Below are 7,571 nucleotides of genomic sequence, written 5' to 3' on the forward strand. Positions count from 1 at the left end.
AAAAAATAAATAAAAAATAAAAAAAAATTAAAAAAAAAACATTGACTGTAAATCAGAGACTGGAATAGTGGTTACCAGAGCCTTAAAAGCAGGTAGCAGAGAGAGTGATGGGGAGAAGATTGTTTATTGGTACAGAGGTGCAGCTGGTTATGAGAAATAACTTCGAATGTCCTATGACAACTGAATATTTCAGTTAGCTAGATTTGAATGTACCCAACATAAAGAAATAAGTGCCTGAGTTGATAGATATGCCAGTTACCCTTAGTGGATCATTACATATTGCAAACATGTATTAAATATCATACTATTCCCCAAAAATAGATATAATTACTATCTTTGTGTCACTCAAAAATAAAATATATTTTGGTTGAATTTTTTTATTTGCAAAATTTATTTTAAGATTTAGCAATTTTTAAAATCTTGTCATATTCACTTCATATGTAGCTATTATATACATACATTCACTCTTTTCTTGAAAACAGGGATTTTAATATTACATGGAATTCATGTCAATGATCATGAAGTGAGAAAAGGAGGGTGATTTGTTATATATATGATACAATTCAGTGAAGAGAACACTTCTACCTATGCATATACTAAACAATAAGAAATTCATATCATTTTAATACATTATATATTAATATCCAAATATGAGAGAACTTTTTATATTTGTCTTTCCTTGTCTGGCTTATTTCTCTTAGCATAATGATCTATAGTTGCATTCATTTTGTTGCAAACATTAGGATTTCATTCTTTTTAGTGGCTAAGTAATATTTCATCACACACATATTCTTCATACAGTAATCAGTTTATGGATATATAGGTTTATTCCATATATTTGCTGTTAAACATTAGGTTGCTGTAAACATGGGAGTGCAGGAATCGCTTTCCTTGTGGACTTTGTTACTGCAGGACATATTCCTAGAGGAGGGATGGCTGAGTCATGTTGTAGATATATTTTCAGTCTTTGAGGAATCTCCATACTGCTTTCCATAAAGGTTGTACTAATTATTGAAGAAGGGCTTATTCTTCTCACATATGTAAGGAAAAGATCTTGAACAATCAGCATTATTAATGTATTGTGGCTTCAGGCATCCACATTTTTCACCCACTTTATTTGATTGACGGAAAGTCCTATGTCAGAGAATATATTTATTTTAGAATAGCATTCTTTGGGCAATATTTCATTGTCACAATTTAAAAATGTGTGTGTGTGTATGTGTGTGTGTGATTATTAAGTGAACACAAAATCCCTCTGACAGATGTACAGGTGGCAAATCAGAAGGTGTAAGTATTTCTAAAGCTAAGGGACAGTTCATGCTGGTGAATGACTGCAGATGAGGACTAGGTACACAGAACACAGTGGGTAGGCTTTAGATGGGCTCACTCTGGAAGTTCTGAGACTTCAGCAACTCACCGGAGTTACTAAATAAGGTAAGGTTATTAGTGACACATTATAATTAGATACAATGACAGCTCCAGTGTCCTGTGACTCAGATTGATGTGCAGATAGCAGGAGGCCACAACCCCGTCCTCACCTTCAGCACTAGGAGGAGCTGGTTGGCATTTCACACACAAGGTGACCTTACTCCCACTGAGCTCATGTCTGCTCCACCAAACAGAGTGTTGATATTTTGTGATGTTGGACAATGAGAATATTCAACATGGATTCTAAGTTATAGGACTTGCTATGATATATGGAAAAAGTATATAATTTGAATTTCCCACCAGATATATGAGTCTGATAATAATAATTTCAAGTCACAAAATTATTATTGACAGAAGTCAGCAACCATTTAACTTTGGCACATTGCTTTAGTTGTGCCTTTTTTAGGTATCCCACTGCTCTTTCCTGGTTTCCTCCTTTCAATCTCACTACTTTTCTTAGGACCCTTTTGTAATCATCCTCATCACCACAATAGCTAAATGTTTGGGTGTCCTGGGGATCAGGGTCTGGATATCTCAGCAATCAAAATCCCCACAACAGGCGCTGGCCTTGTGGCACAGTGAATTAAGCTGCTGTTTGAGATGCCAACATCCCATATGAGCTCTTGTTCAATTCATGCCTGCTCCACCTCCAATTCAGCTCCTGTCAATGTGCTGGGAAACTAAAAGAAGACAGCCCAAGTCCTGGGACACCCGTCACCCACATGGGACACCTGGATGAAGCTCCTGGCACATCCCTGGCTATTGTGGCTTTTTGGGGAGTCAACCAGGAGTTGGAGGATCTCTCTCCAACTCTGATTTTCTAATAAAATAAAGCATAAAAAAGTACTCAAAATATCATCTCATAGTGTCCACACCCCTGCATACATTGACACACATTAAATACACATCCCTAGGACAGATTTTTTACATGAAGTTTACAATCATGCACAACATGTCTATGTGACATGCCCACAGATATCAAAATGTATAATGGATGTATCAAACTTGTCACTAATACTGAATGCCTGATGCTCCTCGTAGCAGTTAATGACAGCTCTACTGTCATCATTGCTGGACTAAAACCTGGCAGCCATCTCTGAATTCTCTTCCTCTCACACGTTTTCACAGTAGGTCTGGCATCTGGCTCCGTTTCCCCAGCACCCTCCCTACCTGTCCTGACCAAACCACCACCATCACTCACTTGGTTGATGACAACTGACTTTCAGTGTGACTCTCTTAGTTGCAATCTGTATCTCCCATTCACCACCTAAGGACCACACAGTGTCCAGGGGACTTTTTAAAATAGGAAGGTTGTCCTTGTCATCCTGCAGCTCAAAACCCTCCAAAAGAGAATCACTGCACTCATTAAGAAGTCAAAGTATTAGGGCCAGTGCCATAGCTCAATTGGTTAATCTTCAACCTGCGGCGCTGGCATCCCACATGGGCACCAGGTTCTAGTCCTGGTTGTTCCTTTTCCAGTCCTGCTCTCTGCTGTGGCCCAGGAAGGCAGTGGAGGATGGCCCAAGTGCTTGGGCCCTGCACCCACATGGGAGACCAGGAGAAAGCACTTGGCTCCTGGCTTCAGATCGGCGCAGCGCTGGCCGTAGCAGCCATTTGGGCTGTGAACCAACGGAAGGAAGACCTTTCTCTCTGTCTCTCTCTCACTATCTATAACTCTACATGTCAAAAGAAAAAAAAAAGAGAAATCAAAGTCTTTCTGTGGTCTCTCACTCCTAGATGATCTCATCCATGTCATCTCTCTGACCTACTTTTCCTTCCTTTCTCAGATTCCTCCAGTATCACTGATACTCTTCCTGTTTCCTGGAGAAAACCAAATGCACTCCCCCATCTCTACACCAGTTAGTCTTCCTTCCAGGATGCTACCCCATCAGAGAGCTCCCTTAGCTTTCTCATTCACCTCCTTTAAATCATTATACCAACACCATTATCACATTAGATCACCTGTGTCTCCCCCATTAAAAACATAAAACCTCTTCCTTCCATTGCCCCCCACACGAACTGTACTCCCTGACCCAGCAGGGACTGAACAGTGCTCCATGGCACTCAGGATCCTCTAGTACACTATGTGATTTCCCACCTCATAGAATGTGAAATGCAAACTTACAGTTGCTGAGCAAGTTTCGTGTTGTCCCGCCACTTCCACTCATTTTTATCTTCTTTTTTGTATAATCCAATCCAGTAAGTGTATTTGATGTGTGATTGAATGAAATTCTGTGCACAGGTTAGAATTACTAGTATTACTTATTACATCAATAATTGCCTTTTATCTACAAAGGACTTGTACAAAATACTAATCATTTCACTTAAGACAATCTTAGTTCATCTACTGTGCAGAGAAGCCATGGAAGTCAAAGTTCTAAAAGTCTGAATCTCCTGCATCTTTGTGGCTTGAAAGATATCAAGAAAGGACCATGGTGAACCTCTATAGAAAGACGCAAAAATCTCCAAGCATAATACCAAAAAAGAGATTGGTAAGTATGGATTCATTCAACTTAGAACTTCTCTTCATCAAAACACACCTTCAAGAACATGGGAAGGGAAGTTTCAAATCTGGACATGCATACAGTAATGTAGTTCCAAGAACAAAACATTAGTTCATATAAATCAATTAGAAAGCAAAATCATCCAAAAGAAAAAAATGAAGAAAAATCAAGTGTAGATGTTTCATAGAAAACATATATGAACAATAAAGGATATCAAGTTCAGTGGAGATCAAGTAAAGGCAAACAAAGCTACAAGGAAATGCTTTACAGAGAGCAAACACAAGATTTTAGGATGGTAGGAAACAATAGAATATCTTCATACTAGAAGAAAAAGCAAATTGAAAAATATTGTGGCATTATTTTGTAAAACTGGAAACACCCAATAATTGCACTCATACAGGTTTGTGATGAACTGCAGAGGAGACACATGAAAGGCATGCACAGCTGACGTGTCTAAGGATGGTTAATGAAGAGCTGCTCATCACAACAGCAGTGGAAACAACCCAAATTCCCATCACTTTAGTTAAGTTCTTTAAAAAAGAAAATTGTAATGGTTTCTCTTTTGATACCTATGAAATACATAGAGGTATTGTAGAAGAAGGTTTAAAATATACTTTATTATTCTAGGGCTCTGAAGAATTACTAAAATTAAGTGCCAACTAATTCACTCATTTAGGTTTTTTTAATCATTCACAAATCATGAAAACATAAGTAGTAAGGACTCAATATAATTCCATGGCACACACAACAAGCCACCTCTGCTGCTTTAGAAAGTGAAATTATTTAGGTCCTTAAAGCATGTCTTCCCCTCTACAAACACAAGTGTTTCCACCTTGCAGTCAAATAAGACTCAAGGAAAGCCTACACAGGTAGCCTAACTCAGTCTTTGCAAGCTTCTCATAAAGGTTAATTAAGTGAACATACCAGTTCCTGGATGTCATCAATCTTCACAAGGCTAGAATCCATGTTCCAGCATAAATTCCTGCTCTCCTCCCATGTTTCTTCTTTTTCAGAAAAATAGTAGCAGTTTCTTCCACAGCAAAAGTGTCTTCCTTGCAAGAAGCCACAGGCTTGTTCTTCAAAACAAAAGCCACCCCCATCCCAAGACACCAGGCCATTTAAAAAACAAGATTTTAGGTATTTAATTTTTTCTTCAGAAGGAATTAGCATAAAAGAAGAGTTTTTCTGTACCCAAACATCTTTTCAAACTCGAATGCTTAGTTAACTATGATTTTAAAAATAGATTTAATGAGGAGAGTAAAGTTAAAACCTAAAACTCCTCATAAGATCCAATATCAACTTTTTAAAGTTTATATGTTGAAATGGACAGAAAGCAGTAAGTCTATGAAAATAACCTGTCAACTATTAACCTAAAGATTGAGTACAAACCTCTACCTGATGGCACCACTGAATGATCTTCCAGCTGTACTGAGGAAGTATTCTTTTCTTTTGTGTTTTCCATATCCTGTGTTGTGCATTTGGGACACTTCTGAAAATCTTCAATCCACATTACAAAATTAACAACATAAATGACTTAAAAGATCACTTAATTATGATCATATCCTATAATTCTAGGTATAAAAGAACATGGTGATGATTACTTGGGATTATAATCATAGATAAAATATTTTTGTTGCAGGCCATAAAATATATTTTATATAAAACTACAATTATATGTAACTTGAAATCTATTAATTCAAAGACACATAAAAAAAGTAGTGTTCATTTCATAAACTGCAAACAAAGGAAATTAAAAATGAACTAGATTTTATGCCATCTTTAAATAATGGTTTCTCAGCATGTGACTCAATTTAGAATTTACATATTGACATAAGGGATTTGCCTGTATGTATAATGAATGCATAAAATATGCACGGCAAATGAGTTCATATAGCTATTTCTAATGTGCAAAAGGAAAGTTAAAAGTCTAAGAGAGAAACAGCAGTTTCTTCCATTAAGTTGAGAATAAAAATGTAAAATAAAAAGCTATTGTTCTATTTTTAAAAAATGCCTGTTGTCCATATCAGGCACACAAGTTTGCTAGCTCGGTTCAGTTCCTGATTCCCACTTTCTGTTAATGGAGATGCTGGGAGGCAGTAGTGATGGCTCAAAGTGAATGGGTCGCTGACACCCACATGAGCGGATTGCATTTCTGTCCCACATCTGTGACCCAGCCCAGTCCCCGCTGTTGCGGACTTTAAAACTTAGATAATGAGAAGGTGGGATCTCTCTCTCTCTTTCTTCCTCCATCCCTCCCTCGAATAAATAATTTGAAAAAAATCACTCAAGTGTTTGTCACACAACAGAATCTTTTCATTTCCATGATGCTCCTATGTACCAACATTAAATTTTATCTGGTTGTAAAAATCTAGCAATATCAAATACATAGTCCCTCCATGTCCCCTTCACAATAACTGTAACTCTTCCTCCAGTTCAGCAATCTATTACAGTGTCCATATTCCAGACCACAACTAAAAAGAAAAAAAAAAAAGACTTCGTATTTTTAAAATCCACCATTTCTTGGGCTAATCGATTTCCTTCTCTTTTTCTTATTGCCCACTCACATCCACATAGCTGCACATACTCACACATATATCCTAACCCTATGCTTGCCAGCAGGAGCACAGCACAGATGATTCCCAGGATTACTGTGCATGGGTTTTCTGTAAAAAATTTAAAAAGTGGATATATAATGAGCTTGGTAAACAGATAAGAACCTAAGCAGGATAAACATTTATGCTAATTTTTTTCTACCTGACATTATGTTCTCAGAAATCAGAAAACAAGAAAAGTTACCTCTTTTTTTGTGAGCTAGATGTCTTTTGCCTTCCTTTTTCTTTGCGTGAGACAATTTCAGTTCTGAGTATGTCACTTTCTCCTCACTCATTTCTGAGAGTTTCAGGCTAAAAACACAGCAAGGACCAGAGATGTTTCACGAGACATAACAGATTCAGCTAAATTCGGGGAAATGTTTCATGAATAACGGGGAGAGTAGCAGGAATGATATACGCTCTGGCCTGTAGAAAGTGAATTAAGATCACCCTAACCCTGGAAAATACAGAAAAGATTTTTTAAAAATTTAATCTATTTATCTGCAAAGCAGAGAGTTCCAGAGTGAGAGAGATGGAGGGAAAGTTAGAATTTCTCTCCACTGGTTCACTCCCCAGATGGCTGGCATTCTAGGGGTTGGGCCAGGCTGAAACCAGGAACAAGGAGCTCCATCAGGTTTCCCACATGGGTAGCCGAGGGACAGACTCTTGGGTCATCTTGTGCTGTCATCTCAGGCACATTAGCAGGGAGCTGGATCTGAAGCAGAGCAGCAAGGGCACAAAGGAGCACTTTGATATGGGAACTGGCATGGCAGGTGCTGACTCAACCCACCCCATCACAATGCTGGCCAGGAAAAAGTGATTTAAATTCCTTTTTGTGATGTTTTAGAAGAGAGATCCTATTCAGATATGGACATACTGTATTAAACTTTTAAACTGTTTTAAAGTTAACTTAATTAGTTGCCAAAATTTGCAAATGGATATAATTTGTACATAAATATCCAGATTTATACCCTCTCTTGAAAAATTAACTTGATACTCAGTACATGTATTAGGTCCAAATGATCACCACAACATGACAGAGGCACCT

The 7,571-nt window shown here is 37.7% G+C and overlaps 1 long non-coding RNA gene across 2 annotated transcripts; it reads right to left on the minus strand.

Moving 5' to 3' along the window:
* Positions 1-380: 380 nt before the first annotated feature.
* On the minus strand, positions 381-6,842 carry LOC108176118 (uncharacterized). Of its 2 annotated transcripts, XR_011378584.1 has the most exons (5): positions 6,729-6,842; positions 6,521-6,595; positions 4,857-5,429; positions 3,554-3,660; positions 381-1,134 (listed from the first exon to the last, which is right to left on the minus strand). It is a non-coding gene; the product is annotated as an uncharacterized lncRNA (long non-coding RNA). The 2 variants fall into 2 exon arrangements; XR_011378583.1 differs by having other exon boundaries at positions 4,857-6,595.
* Between the last annotated feature and the right edge of the window lie 729 nt (positions 6,843-7,571).

The sequence above is a fragment of the Oryctolagus cuniculus genome, chromosome 9, assembly GCF_964237555.1.
Source record: "Oryctolagus cuniculus chromosome 9, mOryCun1.1, whole genome shotgun sequence".
NCBI classification, from domain to species: Eukaryota; Metazoa; Chordata; class Mammalia; order Lagomorpha; family Leporidae; genus Oryctolagus; species Oryctolagus cuniculus.